The 18,310-nt window shown below is 37.1% G+C and overlaps 1 protein-coding gene across 6 annotated transcripts in view; it reads right to left on the bottom strand.

Moving 5' to 3' along the window:
• MYO9A (myosin IXA) overlaps window positions 1-18,310 on the bottom strand; it is a 256,379-nt gene that overhangs the window by 216,054 nt on the left and 22,015 nt on the right. For 5 of the 6 annotated variants that reach the window (XM_077746199.1, XM_077746212.1, XM_077746209.1 and 2 more), the window contains exon 2: window positions 10,137-10,242. The gene's annotated coding sequence lies outside the window, so the exon portion shown is untranslated. The remainder of the gene's footprint in view (window positions 1-10,136; window positions 10,243-18,310) is intronic. The other variant, XM_077746207.1, reaches the window with a different exon arrangement.

The raw sequence follows: 18,310 nt of genomic DNA, 5'->3' as shown, positions 1-18,310 counted from the left end.
TGCAGATCTCATACATGTCTTTTCACGTGTCTTTGCTAGAATTTCTCTGGGCTTTACACCTAGAACTGTGGGGTTTTAAGCATATTCAACTTTACTAGATATTAACAAAATGTGCTCCAAAGCAGTTGTACCAACTATTTCACAGCCAGGATAGGAAGGGCCCAAGTTTCTCTGTCTCCTTACCAATAAAAATATCGTCAGACTTGAGTTTCTGCCAGTGGAAGTGTAAAAAGGTATCTCATTACTTTAATTTGCATATCTCTGATTACTAGAGTGACGATGGGCAACACTTATTATTTGCCATTTGGACTATGTTGCTTATTCATTTGTTTTTTGAGTTGTCTTTTCTTTATTGGTTTAAATGAGCTTTTCATATATCCTGGATACTAATAAATTTTCAGTTAAATGTGTGATAAATATCTCCTGCCAATCAGTGCCTTAGCTTTTTATTTTATTCACAATGCCTTTTGTTGTAGACAAGTTTTTAATAGTCAAATTTATCAATCCTTTACAGATTATGATTTCTTTTTTAGTAAATTACAGTAACAACAACTGTAGTTAACTCTTACTGTGTGTTTATTTGTAGTCATTTTTCTAAGCATTTCACATGTTTTATTTATCACAATTCCTGAGGGCTGTTTTTACCATCATCATTCTTATTTTACAAATGAGAAAACAAGAAAGATTACACAGCCTGCCCAAAGTCATAACTAGCATGTGATAAAGTTGATATTTGAATCAGTTAGTCTGGCTCTTAAACCTACATAGCATTATCTCCTGGTGCAGTTTTTAAAAATCCCTCCTCATCCTGAGGATATAAAGTTATCATCCTGTATTTTCTTCTAAAAGGCCTAAGTTTTTCTTTTCTCATTTATGTATTTAATCCATATAGAATTTATTTTCGTAGGCTCTTAATTATTTTCACACCAACTCAGATTAACAGTTTAATCAACACCACAATAAAGAGTATAATCTTTCCCCTGATTTATAATTTGCCATGTAGCAAATTCCATATAAATATCAAGGTGTTCTGGGCTCTGTATTCTCTTCACTAGTCTATCTGTCCATCCCTGAATCTATCTTAATTACTATAGTTCTATAATAAAGTTTTGCTGGAAGGTATATCATTTCAATTTGTTCCTCTTTAATGTTACTTTGACTATTTACCATAAGAATTTTGTGATCACCATGTCCACTACCACGAAAAAAGCCCTTTTGACATTTTTTAATGTTTATTTTTTGACAGAGCGCACACATGCACAAACAGGGGAGAGGCAGAGAGAGGGAGAATCTGAAGCAGGGGCTCCAGCTCCATGCTGACAGCAGAGAGCTCAACACGGGACTGGAACTCACAAACTGTGAGATCATGACCTGAGCCAAAATCAGACGCTTAACCAACTGAATAAGGCATCCCAAAAACCTTCTGACATTTTAACTGACACTACACAAATTTCATAGATTAATACTAGGAAAACAGACATCCTACTGACTTCCCATTCATGAACATCATGCTGTTGTTATTTTAAACTCACTAGCTTTCACTTCTAAAGTTTCTGTCATTTTCATATCCACCTGATCTTTTTTCTACCTTAAATGACATAACTAGTTATTTTTGTTTTGCTTATTTTAGAAAGAGAAAGGGCGTAAATGGGGGAGTGGGGCAGAGAAGAAAGAATCCCAAGCAGACTCCACGCTCAGCTGTGAGCCCAAATCAGAGCTCGATCCCACAACCCTGGGATCATAACCTGAGCCAAAATCAAAAGTCAGACACTCAACTGACTGAGCCACCCAGTTGCCCCCATAACTGTTTTAATTTAAGGGATATTACTCATTCACCTCCTTTAAAATACTAAATATAAACTTTATTTTTCAGTGAAGTATTTTAATGTCATCCAGAGAAAACTGCTCTTCTGATTTATTTCATATTTTCTCAGCATTAGATGCCTTAATTTGTTTGAAAATTTAGATTTATAGGTGTACTTTCTGATGGAAATTTTTGTTTTTCATACAAACATTTACTGAGAACCTCCTATTTACCACTTTGTTTTAACGTAACCACAATATCATTAACCACACCTTTAAAAACTAACAATTTTTAGTATTACTGGTCACTGTTCAATTTCACCAGTTATCTCATAAATCTGTTTCTTACAGTTGGTCTGCTGAAATCAGAAGATACGTCCTATACTCAAAGAAACACAAACCTCAGCTGCTTTCCCTGCAAGGTCCTAGCCACAGCCCTACTCACTGCTTTGTGTTCTATTGCCTTTCTGAAACATGAATGTTTATCTTTTTACACCCCATTTAAGTCAACTTGGTTTTTCTCTTTTTACTTCATCAATCATTGCTTTGTGTTTGCAAAAGAGGGATTTGCCTCAAAATATCACTAACAAATATATCTTGACAGCAAGCCATTAGCATTTATCAAAATCATCTGGGCAATGTTTTAAAAATATACATTTCTAAGCCCAATAATGGTCCTGAGGTTGGGAAATCTAGGCAGTTCTGTTGCTGCTGGTCCAGAAAACAGTATTTGAGAATCAATGGTTTATATTTCCACTCTGCACTTCTTTACCACTCTTCCTATATAGCAAGCTCTAACAATATTCTTTGAAAATATCACCAATTACCATAAAATTGCCAAATCCAAAGATTTCTTCTGAATCTTCATCTTATCATGACACTCTATAGCATTTGACTAAGAAAGCCATCTTCTCATTCTTGAAACTGCCCTCACATGACAATTATTTTTCTTGTAAATTTCCTGATAGGCTCACTCTCTTTCTGATTCACTCTCAGAGCTCCTTTTCCATTACCCCACTTTCAAAAATAAACAAACAAACAAACAAAAATCTCCCAGTTTCTGGTCCCCCAGTGTTCTTCTCTGAATGACTTTACCTGATCCTCTATCTGTAACTTATACCATTACCTGTTATCTATGAATGCTTCTGCACTACAACAACAGAGACCATATGGTCCACAAAGCCAAAAATGTTTACTATGTGCCCCTTAAAAGAAATAGGTTAGGGGATGCCTGGGTGGCGTCCAACTCCTGGTTTCAGCTCATGCCATGATCTCATGGTTCATGAGATTAGCCCTGCATCAGGCTCCATACAGACATCATGGAGCCTGCTTGGGATTTTCTCTCTCCCTCTCTCTCTCTGCCTCTCCCCCATGCTGGCTCACTCTCAAAAATATATAAATAAACATTAAAAAAAAGTTTGCCAACTATTCTAGGGTAACCACTAAAAAACTGGAAAAAGGTATAACTTCTAACATTGTGAAAAAATGGAAATGATTAAAAAATAATCAATTGAAAAGAATGCAAAAGGGAAGGAGTTCTTGGATAGAGTTAGAACAGATGGAACAAATGGAAAGCAAACTAAATGTATCAATAACTATATTAAATGGAAATACTCCAGTTAAAAGACAATGATTGCCAAGAGATTTTTTTTTTTAATTTTTTTTTTTTAATGTTTTATTTATTTCTAGGAGAGAGAGAGACAGCGTGAGCAGGGGAGGGTCAGAGAGAGAGGAAGTCACAGACTGAAACAGGCTCCAGGCTCTGAACTGGCAGTCAGCACAGAGCCCGACGCGGGGCTCGAACCCACGAACTGTGAGATCATGACCTAAGCGAAAGTCGGACGCTTAACCGACTAAGCCACCCAGGCGCCCCTGCCAAGAGATTTTTAAAATCCAACTATATTCTGTTTTCAACAGACACGCATCAAGATCTGAAAGTTTTAAAAAAATTTCCATTTACCATGTAAATTCTAGACAAAAAAAAGTTGGTACAATTAAAATAACATCAAGCAAAATAAAAAAAAGAAAGTTGAGTTAACCATCTGTTAGGTCCCTTTTAGCCCTACGTACTGTAATTCTAGGGTTAGGCCTGAAATGAAGGTCTCTGGATATTACTGGTGACTCTGAAAAGTATGAAGAAGTTAAGGAAGAAGTGGCAGAAGATAGACTGGCAAGCAAGTAAATTAGCAGACGCTGGTCAAATCTGCTATAAAGAAAAAAGGGAGAAGTATGAGTGAATCATTTGCTAGAGGGCTTGGGAGCACATCGTTATGGTTATAAATAAAATCAAGTAGAGAAGGGGCGCCTGGTTAAGCGTCCAACTTCGGCTCAGGTCATGATCCCACGGTTCGTGGGTTCGAGCCCCACTTTGGGCTCTGTGCTGACAGCCAGGTCAGAGGTCAGAGCCTGGAGCCTGCTTCAGATTCTTTTTCTCCCTCTTTCTCTGACCCTCCCCTGCTCACACTGTTTCTCTCTCTCTCTCTCTCATAAATAAATTTTTTTTTTAAATCAAGTAAAGAAGCAGAAGCTGAAAATTTAAGAAAATGAAGGTCTATCACAGGAGTCAAGGTTCTTCAGTAAACCAGATTAAATGAGAATGAGATTTAGGTCAAAGTTGGACAGGTGCCTCTCTCAGAAAGTAAAAAACATACTCTTCTTTTCCTTAAAGAATTAAAAAGAAAAAAATTTTGAGGAAAAAGCTTTTCAGGTAATATGTAACAAACTTGCATGTTAGCTGATCTTCATCACTAGATAGCATATAAGAGCCCAGTAGTAGGTATAGTAGGTCAATGTCAAGTAAAAGCCAAATGGAGTGCTGACAGAAAATATATTTTGTAATATTTCAACTAAAGAAAAGGTGATGGAAAACTAATTATCAGATGACACACTATATAACATAGATACATGGACAGCTAACTGGTTTCATCTGCCCAGTAGGTAATCCGACCCTTCTAGTGAAAGTACAGCACTGTGTTTGCCTTTAAAGAACTACTCCTCCCCTGCCATTTGACACACCTCACTTTGAATAGACTGACCTCATCCCCGAGTTAGGGGAGGAAGAGTGGTATTAATCGTGACCCAGGCCCAGCTAATCAGTTATTCCATTCCACTGGCAACAGTGGCTGGTCACAGATTCCATATTGGAACTTTGCTGCAACTGTCGAAAGAAGCATTTTCTTTTCTACTGGGCTGGTTATCCAGAAAGATGTAAATCTAGAACTGTTTGCAGCCATCTTTCCTGAAAGTACAGAAGCCTCTATGCAGTAAAAGAAAATGAACAAATACGTGCAGCAAAGCCTTATCAACGTTTTTTGGGCCACTGAAGCTAGCTGTGCCTCAAATATACTCCACCACTGAATTCCTTAAGTGTGACAATCAATTCCCTTTTATCCTGAACCACTTTGAGCTGAGTTTCTGTTCTCTGCAATCAAAGGAACTCACTTTAATACCCTTTCACAATATAGGGCATCTCTTATTATCCAAATTACTGATATCTAAAAATGTCACAGTCTAGGAGCATCTGGATGGCGCAGTTGGTCAAGCATCTGACTTTAGCTCAGGTCAGGATCTCACAGTTCGTGAGTTTGAGCCTTGCATCAGGCACTGTGCAAACAGCACAGAGCCTGGAGCCCACGTGGAGTTCTGTGTCTCTCTCTCTTCCCCTCCCCTGCTCACACTCAGTCTCTATCAAAAATAAATAAACATTAAAAAAATTTTTTAGCTAGGGGCGCCTGGGTAGCTCAGTCAGTTAAGTGTCCAACTTCAGCACAGGTCATGATCACATAGTTCATGAATTCAAGTCCCACATCAGGCTCTGTTCTGACAGCTCGGAACCTGGAGCTTGCTTAGGATTCTGTGTCCTCTCTCTGCCCCTTCACCACTTGTGCTCCATCTCTGTTTCTCTCTTTCTCAAAATAAATAAACATAAAAAAATAAAAATAAATTTTTTAAATTTAAATTTCACATTCTAAACTCAGGAACCAAATATATTTGAATAAACTTTTAGGTATTTCCTTCATAATCATGCTATTTGCTACCCAAACTTGGGGAATCAAATAGATTCAAACAGAGCAGTACCCCTTAACAACCAAATTCACTATCCAAATTGAAGACTGGATAAAACAGATTTAGATGGTGAGGGATACTTGTAATGCCAATCATGCAGAAGAAATATAGCAAGGGATGTACAATATAATGTCACATGAAAAAAGTTAAAATATAAAATTGTATATAAAGGCATATGTATATTAAAAAGGACAATGATATTAGACTTTTAAGTAATCTTCAAAATTCCTTTTTATAGTTTTCTTCAAAAATAAGTTTGATGTAGGGCGCCTGGGTGGCTCAGTTGGTTAAGCGTCAGACTTTGGCTCAGATCATGATCTCACGGTTCATGGGTTCAAGCCCTGCATTGGGCTCTGTGCTGACAGCCAGCTCAGACCCTGGAGTCTGTTTCGGATTCTCTCCCTCTCTCCCTCTCTCTCCCTCTCTCTCTGACCCTCCCCTGCTCACGCTGTGCCTCTCTCTCTCTCTCTCTCTCAGAAATAAATAAAACATTAAAAAAATTTAAAAAAAATAAGTTTGATGTGTATTACCTCATTTGAGTTGAAAAGGAAATCTCTGAGAGTTAACAAGCTAATACTGGTCAAATTAGATTTTTTTTTTACATTTATTTATTTTTGAGAGACAGAGTGTGAGCAGGGGAGGGGCAGAGAGAGGAGACACAGAATCTGAAACTGGCTCCAGGCTCTGAGCTGGCTGTCAGCACAGAGCCCAACATAGTGCTCAAACCCACAAACCGTTGAGACCAGGACCTGAGCCAAAGTCGGACACTTAACTGACTAAGCCATCCAGGTGCCCCAATACCTGTCAAATTAGAAAATTAAGGCTTAAAAAGAAAAAAAGTCTATGTAAATTTATCTTATGATAAAGATAGCATTTCAAACCAGCATATAAAAAGATTATGGATAAATGAGAAAAAAATAACTCATACATATAAAGAATTAAGCATATTACTGGCACTTATAGAGCAATTACACATAGCTGCATCAGTTATAAAGAAAATTATTTAATACGCTTTTTTCCCCCCATCTCAAAGCAATATTTCAAAAGTATATGCTAACAGAGGGAAACAATGCAGTGAGACAGTTACTGTGGTCCGTAGGGTGTGGTTCGGAGTAGGCCAGCTTATGCTGTTATTCAGTGGTCTGAGTTAGAAGAAACTAATTATAGAGGAAAACTGTGGTAAAGAATGAAAATAGAGAATACAGAGTTTCCTTTAAATTAGAAGTTCATTTAAAAAAAAAGTAACTAAAGATATTTAATGCCATATTTTGCATCTGTATCCTAATAAAATTTAATTTTCAAAAAATTTTTATGGTTGCTTTCATTTCTTTACCAAGTTTTCAAGGTCATTTTCCAAGAAGAAAAAAAAAACAGAAGTATCCTTTTTCTTTACACTCACTATCACAAGGATCTACTAATGAATGTAAGATCGTATATTAACATTCAGTAACAAAAGAGAATAAAATCAAGCAAATTCATATCTAAAAGATAAATATCTAGCTTCACTACAGAGAAAGTAACTCCAAGCAAAAGTATCACCAGTAGATATTAAAAGGAGAACATTCTACTATCAAAACAGGGTCCATTAGAGAAAACAACACTGAATTGAAAGCTATTTTACAAAAATAATTTGGAAAACCGGGGCTCAAGAGCTAATAATCATGTTTCTTCATTTTTTAGTACTTAAAACTGAATTTACAAATAAATATGTAACTTAGATATGTAAATACTTGTATTTTTAAACTTTGCAAACTATGTGTTTTTGTTTTTTCAAAAGTCTCTAAATACTCTTTTTACAAACCCATTTCCCCCTCTTCCTGGGCACACACTAGACTTATTTCCCAACCTTCCTTGCAGTTAATTATAAGGGACCATGCAACTGAATCCTTGGCCAATGGTGTATGGGCAGGGGTGATGTCCTTCAGGCTGAGCCAATAAGAGCCCTTAAATAAAGGGGTGGGAAGGCCTGTCCTTCCTTGTCTACTGGAAAATGGAAAAGATCCACAGAGAAGCTCTAAGATCCTATGGGATACAGAGCCACTAAATGAAACAACCCTGGGTTCCAATTGACCACACAAAGAAGAACACCCACCATTACCCCATCCCCATCCATCTACACTGGACTGTGATGCAAAAAGATATAAAATTTTACTGTGTAGAATCACTGATATTTGAAGGCTGTTTAGTAATAGCATTTAGCCTACCCTGACTAACGCATTACTAAGAATTTTTCTAACCTCTCCCATGAGGAAATTCTTCAATATCCAATCCAACAATAAGTACTATTGGTCTTTAAAATCTATCCCGAATCTAACCATTTTTTGCCATTCCCATCTATACCACCTCATTCAAGCCCCTTATCATTCTCTCATCTGATTAGTGAAGAAAGTGTGATATGTCTGTATCCATTGCTCCACTACAGTCTATTTTACACCTAATAGGAGGAGTCAACCCTTTTTAAAGGTAAATCAGATCATGTCACTCTCTTACCAAACTTTCAATGTCTCTCCATAACACAAATAAAACTGCAACTTCCTTAGGAGCACATGTACCCCAATGTTCATAGCAGCACTCTCCACAATAGCTAAAACATGGAAAGAGCCTAAGTGTCCATCAACAGATGAATGGATCAAGAAGATGTGGTTTATCTATACCATGGAATACTACATGGCAGTGAGAAACAATGAAATCTGGCCATGTGTAGCAACATGGACGGACCTTGAGGGTGTTATGCTGAGCGAAATAAGTCAGGCAGAGAAGGACAAATATCATATGTTTGCACATATAGGAGGATTAGGAGGAACTTGACGGAGGAACAAGGGGGAGAAGAAGGGGGGAAATGGTGGGGGAAAGGGAGAGAGGCAAACCATGAGAGACTCTTGAATGCTGACAAAAACTGAGGACTGATGGATGTGGGGGGGAGGGGGGATGGGCATGGAGGAGGACACTTGTGGGGATGAGCACTGAGTGTTATGTGGAAACTAATTTGACAATAAACTATTTGTTAAAAAAAAAAAAAACTGCAACTTCTTACTGTGGCCTACCTTCATCTTTCCCTCACTCTACTCCACTTTAGCCTCACTGCTGTTTTTTGTTTTATTTTTAATTTAAGCTTATTCCTGCTTTAGGACCTTTACACTTCCTTCCTGCCCTCTCTACCTAGACCTTCTTTTATACACTGAGGTCTCTGCTCCAATGCCAACTCCTCAGAGAGGATTTTCTTTACTATCCTATCTAAAATTCCCTTCCCTGCTATATTCTCCTTATCCTGATCTATTTTTAATCACAGAACTTGATAACACTACCTAGAATTAAATTACTATTTATTTGGTTTTTTGTCTACTGGAAAACATCCCCACTAAAAGGTTTTTGCCTTTTTCATCATAGGTATCCACAGCTTAAAAATGTATTTGTTGAAGAAATAAATTCACATATGCGTTAATTCATGTGTTTTAGAAATCATTTTTATTGCTTAAGGCAGTCATTTTATTAACAGCTTGTTTTCCCTTTTATTTTCATCTATATACACCACTTTATTTGACTTCCTGTAAGAGCTATTCTCAACAATAATTTAACAACATCTGGCCTTAACAATGAGCAAGTAGGGGCACCTAGCTGGCTCAGTTGGTAGAACAGGAGGCTCTTGATCTCAGGGTTGTAAGTTTGAGCCCCATGTTGGGTANATACACCACTTTATTTGACTTCCTGTAAGAGCTATTCTCAACAATAATTTAACAACATCTGGCCTTAACAATGAGCAAGTAGGGGCACCTAGCTGGCTCAGTTGGTAGAACAGGAGGCTCTTGATCTCAGGGTTGTAAGTTTGAGCCCCATGTTGGAAACAGATTATTCATAAAGTAAAATATTTAATAAATAAATAAAATTTAAAAATTAAAATGAGTATCAGATTTCTTTTGTAAGGAGTTAATCAATGTTGCTGATATAGTTAAGTGTGCCCAGTAATATATACAGAAGACGGCTCTTGGGGCACCTGGGTGGCTCAGTTGACCATCCAACTTGGGCTCAAGTCATGATCTCACAGTCTGTGAGTTCGAACCCCACACTGGCCTCATTGCTGTCAGAGCAGAGCCCACTACGGTTCCTCTATCCCGCTCTCTCTGCCCCTCCCCTGCTTGCACTCTCTCAAAAATAAACATTCAAAAGAAGATGGCTCTTAAAGAAAGAGAATATCTAAATGGACAATAAGGATATGAAAAAGAATTCAACATCTGCAACAAATTAGATTATTGTTCAAAAAAATTCACTACCTGGGACGCCTGGGTGACTCAGTAGGGTAAGTGTCCAACTCTTGATCTCAGCTCAGGGTCGTGAGTTCAAGCCCCGCACTGGGCTCTGTGCCAGGTGTGAAGTCTTCTTTAAAAAAAAAAAAAAAAATTATTCACTACCTATCCTCAAGTCAAGTATACCTCCTCATCCCCTGAACTGAGCTAAGTCACATGACTTACATGATATAAACATCTTAAAATATGCTTGCCTGATTAGGTATGCCTTCTTCCATTTGTGCCACCACTACGACAATATGCATTATCTAGCCTACTAGTCCCAGTAGGAAGATGAGATACACAAGGAAGAGCTATGCCAGGAGACCCACAAATCATGACTAACAAATAAATATTGTTGTACACCACTGGCAATTTTCAAGTTGTCTGTTCAGCATTATTAGTTGACTAATATAATATCATTAGTATCTGAGAAATGAGAATAAAAACCGCTACATCATTCATAAATAGCCAAAGAAATAAAAACAATCAAAATCACATCAACAATAAAATTAATAAATGGAATACAATACAGCAATAAAAAAGAACTGCTGATACAACAACAATTAATCTCCCAGACAAAATACTGAGTGAAAAAAGCCAGCTACTGAAAGATATGATCAAAATTATCCCACTTATACTAAATTCACAGATAAAATAAAAATATGGTTATAAACTTCAGAAGCATGGTTCCCTTTAGGAGTGGGAGGCAGAGCAGAAAAGGAAGCCTTATAGAGTTTGATAAACAGTCTTTATCTTGATCCAAGTGGCAGATAACCAGGTATATAATTTTTAAACTGAGAACTTTTGTACTTCACTGCATACCTCAATAATAAAACGAAAGGAAAAACATTAGCCTAACTAATGAGATTGGTTATTTGAAGCTAAAGTGGCATTCCATGTGCTAAATATTATCAGTCCAGTATTACAATTATTATTGTATAACTCAAGAATGCCTCAAAATTAAACTTTACTGTAATCACTAAAAACCTGGAGAAAGCAAAAATATGCATCTAGTTTAAATATTAATCCAAAGATTTATTTTTTAAATTACATTATTTTAACAGCTTCAAAATACACTAATCTTTTGCCATTCTATTAAGATACCACGTGGAAACTACACTATGACCTAAACATGAATCTTAAACAATTTAAAATCACTCCCTCTACAAGACAGCTCTCCAGTGTTTGTAGATAATATATTTTTCTTTGGGGGACCTGAGTGGCTCGGTTGGTTAAACACCTGACTTTGGCTCAGGTAATGATGTCCCAGTTCATAAGTTCAAGCTCCACTCAGGTCCTAACCTCAGTTTGTTTGTTTTTTAGTTTACTTATTTATTTTTGAGAGAGAGAGAGCATGAGCAGGTGGCAGTCGGAGACAGAGGGAGACACAGAATCCAAACCAGGCTCTAGCCTCTGAGCTGTCAGCACAGAGACCAATATGGGGCTTGAACCCATAAACTGTGAGATCATGACCTGAGCCAAAGTTGGTCACTTAACCAACTGACCCACCCAGGCACCCCCTGATCTCATGGTACTTGAGTTCAACCCCTGCACTGGGCTCTCTCCAGTGAGCACAGAGCCTGCTTCAGATCCTCTGTCTCCTCCCTCTACCCCTTCCCCACTCTCTCAAAAATAAATAAATGTAAAAAAATTATTTTTATTGAAATTTTATTTACATTTTAGTTAACATACCATGCAATAGTGGTTTCATTAGAATTCAGTGATTCACACTTACATACAACACCCAGTGCTCATCAGAACAAGTGCCCACCTAGACTATCTCGCCCCAACATCCTTCCATCAACCCATAGTTTGTTCTCTATCATTAAGAGTCTCTTATGATTTGTTTCCCTCTCTTCTCTTCCCCCACATTCCCTTATGTTCATCTGTTTGGTTTCTTAAATTCCATGAGTGAAATCATATGGACTGACTGAAATCAAATAAGACTGACTTATTTCGCTTAGCATAATACACTCTAGCTCCATCCACGTCACTGCAAATGGCAAAATTTTATTCTTTTTCATTGTTGAGTAATAATCCATTGTGTATACATATATACCACATTTTCTTTTGTTTTTAAAACATGTTTATTTTTTAGGGGCGCCTGGGTGGTTCAGTCAGTTAAACGTCCGACTTGATTTCGGCTCAGATCATGATCTCACAGTCGAGAGATCAAGCCCCATGTGGGGCTCCATGCTGGCTATGGAGCCTGCTTCAGAGTCTCTTCCTCTCCCTCAGCCCCTCCCCCACTCTCACTCTCATTCTTTCTGGAAAAAAAATTCTATTTATAATTAGAAAAAAAACTATACATGCTTTTTATCTAGATTATTTATTCAGAGATTTCATTTTACTAGCTCAATGATATTTGCCTATAAGACTACCAAGTTACCCTTCCACAGTCCTCACAGAAAGAAAACTGTACATCAAACAGCTTTCTCTCTTAGGTTCCCAATCTCTAAATGATTCATGTTTTATGTGAACACACATTTAATGACCCCTATGAGCTCCGGAATGTGCTACATCTCAGCAGCACTTCACTTCTCTAAAAGTCTACATTTTCATTCACAGGTTTAGGAAAAATAATACCTCTTTACTGAGAATAAACAAACACTGTGCTATATGCTTGATATGCATTACCTTATTTATGAAGAAATGTGTGCTATTATCCTCACTTACAGATGCAGAAACGAACTCCAGAGGGGTATGTAATGTTCCCAAGATGATACAGATGATCTGGAGTTAGAAACCAGGTCCCAACTTCTTAAACAATATGCTAAAACTTAGCACAACTAAGAAACATGATGATGACAATAACAACAGCAAAACACTCACTTAGCATTTACTGTGTGCTTAAGTCATTCAATCCTCATAACAATCTTAATCAAATGTATATTATTATCCTCATTTTACAAACCAAGAAACTGAAGCACATGAAGATTTCTACTTGTCTCAGGTTACTGGCTAGTTAAATGGCAGAGCCAAGATTTGGATCTCAGTGGTCTCGCCTTAGAATTTGGGCTCTTAAATACTATGCTACTTTGCCTTTCATAAACTGCTTCATGTGATAGTTGAAAAGCTACACATCCTATTTCCTCTATGAAATCATAAGCTTTTTATGGAGCAGTGATCAATTCTGACCCCACTACAGCTCAACATTAGCTTTTCCTTTAGCATAGAGACTGGTAATAATAAAGGGAGACTAGGAGGCATATTGGGGTCCAAAGTAAGGCTTCATTGCAATAGTGATGTTTGATGTTAGCCTTGCCACTGAACTCCCAAACTGTGTTGTCAACTGCTTAGCCCATATGTGGTGGTCTCCCCTACCAGTCTATTGGCTTGTTGAAACAGAGTATTTGTCTTTATATCTGCTACACAATGTTTGGTACTCAAAAAATGTTTGTTGAATAAATATGTGAAACTATTACAGAGGGTTTTACCTCACATAGCCACTATCAATAGAATCAATAATATGAAACAGATTCAGAAGCAATTTTATAATTTGTGATAAACCACTTATCAGGCTGTTGAAGTAGAAAAGAGAGCAGGTAAAAACAGTGATAGACAGGAGAAGCAAATAAGACAGTAGGAACATATATTATTTACATCTAGTAGTAAATATGAGAACAAAGCAGAGAGACTTCTTCTTCCTAATTTACACATTCATAAATTTTTATTTCTTCAGTTCTTTAAGATAACCTTCTTTTGAGCACTTCTTCCTTTAACTTTCAACAAGAATCAGAGACTTGGGGAGTTGATCCACTTACAAACTCTATAAATGTCCAAATATTCTGAAAGTCTTGTTGACAAGATAGATACACTCAATAACTATAAAATATAAAATGCTGGCACTCAGCATCACCTTCCACATTCTTAAGCCTGAGGAACAAGAATTCAGCATTTATTTATAAGCATGGGCTTGGTACTTTTGTTTATGGAACACATTTCCATAATACGACATCTTCAAATACTGGAATGGCTTTTCAGATAAACACACTCTTAATCACTTGAGTAGTTTTACAGGTATACTTTAAACTTAGATTTGAATCCTCTGTATGAAAGATTCTGAGGGGCTTTCAGAGTCATGTGAACAGGAGATCCTTCTAACAGACCATCTCTTCTTGTCCACTTTAGGAGATGTTCCGCAGACCCTTTAGTCTTTTTCCCTACTACATTTTTTATTTGTCCTGTTTTTCTACTCTTCAGTAGTAATCCTAATGTCCCTTTTATTAACTACTGCTCAATTCCTCCATTCCAGATAATTTAACCAATGTTCTAAAACTCTTCAACAGCTAAGCATCCTGAAGACTAAATAAATAAATAAATAACAAAAACAAAGAAACAAATGAAAAAAGTAATTTTGGATAACCATATGGTCTTTTTTCTATAGAGAGCCAGATTATAAATATTTTAGGCTTTGTGGATCACATATTCAGAGTTTTTGTTTTTTTCACTCTTTTAAATGTTTAAAAATGTAAAAACCATATTTAGCTCTCAGACAGAACAAAAACAGGCCACCTGCCAGATCTGGCGTGTGGACAGCAGTCTGTCTATCATTATACTAGAGGACTTACATATGCTATTTTAGTTATCAGTAACATGCAGTGAAGCCTCAGAGAGGTGTTTAAAACCTGTATAAAATGAAGAAGCCAACTATGATAACATATGTGAGAAATACTCCAGGCTAAGAGGAATATGTAATGCAAAACGCCTAAATCAGAAACAAACTTAGCATGGTTGGGGAACAGAAAGGAAGTTAGGTTAGTATGGCTGAAACGAAATATTCCACAAGGAAAATGGTGAGAAAGTTGAGGTTAGAGATAGAAAAGAATTGGATCATACCTCTCAGTCTGGGATTTCATTCTAATGTAATAGAAAGCCTCGGGGTATTGTTTTATTTTATTGTTTATATACAAGGAATAATATAACCTGATTTATGTTTTTTAAAGGTTACTACAGTTACTTGAAAGAAAATGGATTAGAGGAGGGAGAGAAGAAGGAGTAGAAGCAGCGAGACCAGTTAGGAGATTGTTACAGCAGTCCAGGCAAAAGGTAATGGTTGTTGAATACAGTAGTAGTGGCAGTGAGGAGAGAAAGTTGTGGACAAATTGGGCATGTATTCTGTACCTACATGAATAAACTGATTACATGTGGGAACAAACACAACACTTAGGTTTATTTGACTGAAAGTGACTAGATATATAGTGGTTCTATTTACTAAAATGAGAAAGCTGGAGAAAAACAGGTTTATATTCATTTATTGATGGTATTTTTGTTGCTTTGGGGGAGGTGAGAGTTGTGGTTTAGTATGTCTTTGGTCATGTTAAGTCTAGGACGCTTACAGGACATGCACGTGAAAATATTGTGTAAACAACTAGATAGACAAGTATGGAAAACAAATGAGGAAAGAGCTAAAGATAAGGCACATCTGCTAACCATCAGCATATAGATGGCATTTTGGCAATCAGACTAGATGAACTGGCATCCAAAGAGACAGCAGGTAGAGAAAAAGAACTATGACTAAGCCCTATGGGTCATCAGTGTTCAGTAATCCCAGCAGAGAAAGAGTCAAAAATACAGCAGCTAATGACTTAAAAACACAGAGTAATAACAGCAGCAGCAGTAGTAGTAGTAGTAATAATAATAATGGTTAACCCTTACAATATTTAATAAGTGGAGCACTTGGGTGGCTCAGTCGGTTAAGTGTCTGACTTCGGCTCAGTTCATGTCGGTTAGTATCTGACTTCAGCTCAGTTCATGATCTCACGGCTAATGAGCTCGAGCCCCACGTCAGGCTCTGTGCTGACAGCTTAGAGCCTGGAGCCTGCTTCAGATTCTCTGTCTCCCTGGCTCTCTGCCCCCGCCCCCACTCGTGCTCTCTCAGTCTCTCAAAAGTAAATAAATGTTAAAAACAAAAAGGGGGGGGGGAATACTTAATATGTGCCAAACTATTCATTTGAGTCATTTAATCTTAGAACAGTTTTGTGGAGCTAAGCAGCAGTATTATCACAATTTTCAAATGAAGAAACTGAAGAACACCGGATAAACACCCTGCTTTAGATGGCATATCTTAGCAGAGGAAAACCACCAGACAAATGAAGTTTCATGAAAGAAAAGTATTTCAAGAAGCAGCAAATGAAGTCAAATAAAGATAGAGAAATGACCTACAAATCTGAAACCATGGAAATCACTGTGACCATTCTATATCTGATTTATGTTTGTGACTAGTTGAGTCTGGGCATATACCCCAATCTCCTCATGGAATTAGGTGTGAAAGATAAATAAGTTATTATTGAATATTCTATTACCTACCTATAAGCAGACAACTCAATTTGTCATGGTTAGTAATCTATTTTTATAGGATCATTCTCCAATAATATAAATATTTAAGACATCATGGAGATAGAGCAAACTATATGTTCCCAGAAGTTAAAGCTAAGCCATTACTAACCACCCAACAAGAGTAACCTTACATTAAAATTTTATTTACCTCTAGGTACCTATAGCAACAACTTGCGACATTTGCCACAGATAACTGAAAATCATGCAAGTGGCTCTCGTAACTAGGATGAATCAGAAAATATACCTACCTCAACCAACTACCACTGCAATAAGGATCCACAGAATGTCAAAAAAGCACAGTCATGCATTTGGCTAGTCATTAGATCTGAGCATACCCTATACTCTAGTAAATTTATCTTACAGAGCCAACATATCACTTTTATCCATATCTCAAGGGAATCTAAATTAAAATATCAATGACAGTCTCATAAAAACTGAAAAAAGAAATTTAGATTAGGAAGAGCCACAGAAACCATTTGATTGAAACAAATAAATACATAAACTATAGCTGGGATTAGCTGTTTAGCCAGAGTTTACCATGGCATTGATTTTATAGCAAAAGCTCCCTACAGAGCTAAAAGAACAAACAAAACCCAGCACTGATATAATCTTCCTCTATTTTTGGTGACCTTTTACAGATGGAATTGAGGTGCTTTCTAACAGAAAGCTACCAAGAGAAAATGCCAACAATGACAACTAATATTAAAATTTGGTACCACAGTCTGCTGAAATTAAAAGGCTCTCCAAAAAGTTATGAAAAAGGATAGCCAAAAATAACATAGCTGTGTGACCTGTACAAGTTATTTAACTTACAATATTATTCATTGGCATTTAATCATGGGCTGTGCAGAGGTCCACAAATTTTTTTCGGTAAAAGGCCAGACAGTAAAGTATGTTAAACTTTGCAGGTCCTATGGTTTCTTTCCCAACTACCCAACTCTGCCCTTGTAGGACAAAAACAACTATAAACAAAAACTTAACCTCACATCACCTGCCCTTTACTCATAAAAGCTGAAATCCAAAATTAACTAATGAAAATTTAAATTTGACTAGACATTCCTGTGCTATAAAAAAAATTTAATCATGTTCCATATAGTTTATATCATCTTCACTAGAAATAAGAACGAAAAACAAAGCTTAAGACACACAGACATACCACCCAACTTCCTAATATTATTAATAGAGGAGTGCCCAGGTTGCTCAGCAGGTTAAAAGGAGTAGCCAAGTCCTAATCTCAGTTCCTGTCAGTCTCATGGTTGGTGGGAAAGAGCACCGGGAGACTTAGAATTCTGGCTCTCCCTCTCTCTCTGCCCCTTCCCCACATGTGCATACACTTTCTCTAGCTCTCTCTCAAAATAAACTTTTTTTAAAAGTGATTAATAGAATATCACCTTTTCAATCTGTACAAATGAAGAAAACAAATATAACTTTAATTTTTTTAACTCAAATTTTAAAATGTTTTCTAAACCTTTAATAATGCACGGCCATGCCATAAATTAACACTAGACATAGATCTTTTTTTAATTTTTTTTAATGTTTTATTTATTTCTGAGAGAGAGAGAGAGAGAGAGAGCGTGAGCAGGGGAGGGTCAGAGAGGGAGATACAGAATCTGTAGCTGGCCCCAGGCTCTGAGCTGGCTGTCAGCACAGAGACCGACGCGGGGCTCGAACCCACAAACCATGAGATCATGACCTGAGCCGAAGTCAGATGCTTAACCGACTGAGCCACTCAGGCACCCCTAGACATAGATCTTTATCTGTAAATATTTCCATAAGAAATTTTAAACTGCTCAACTGTGATCGGGCAAAGAACAACCACT

This window comes from Crocuta crocuta, unplaced genomic scaffold (genome assembly GCF_008692635.1).
Source record: "Crocuta crocuta isolate KB4526 unplaced genomic scaffold, BGI_CrCroc_1.0 scaffold130, whole genome shotgun sequence".
In the NCBI taxonomy this organism is placed as follows: Eukaryota; Metazoa; Chordata; class Mammalia; order Carnivora; family Hyaenidae; genus Crocuta; species Crocuta crocuta.
This window is presented reverse-complemented; position numbering and strand designations above follow the sequence as displayed.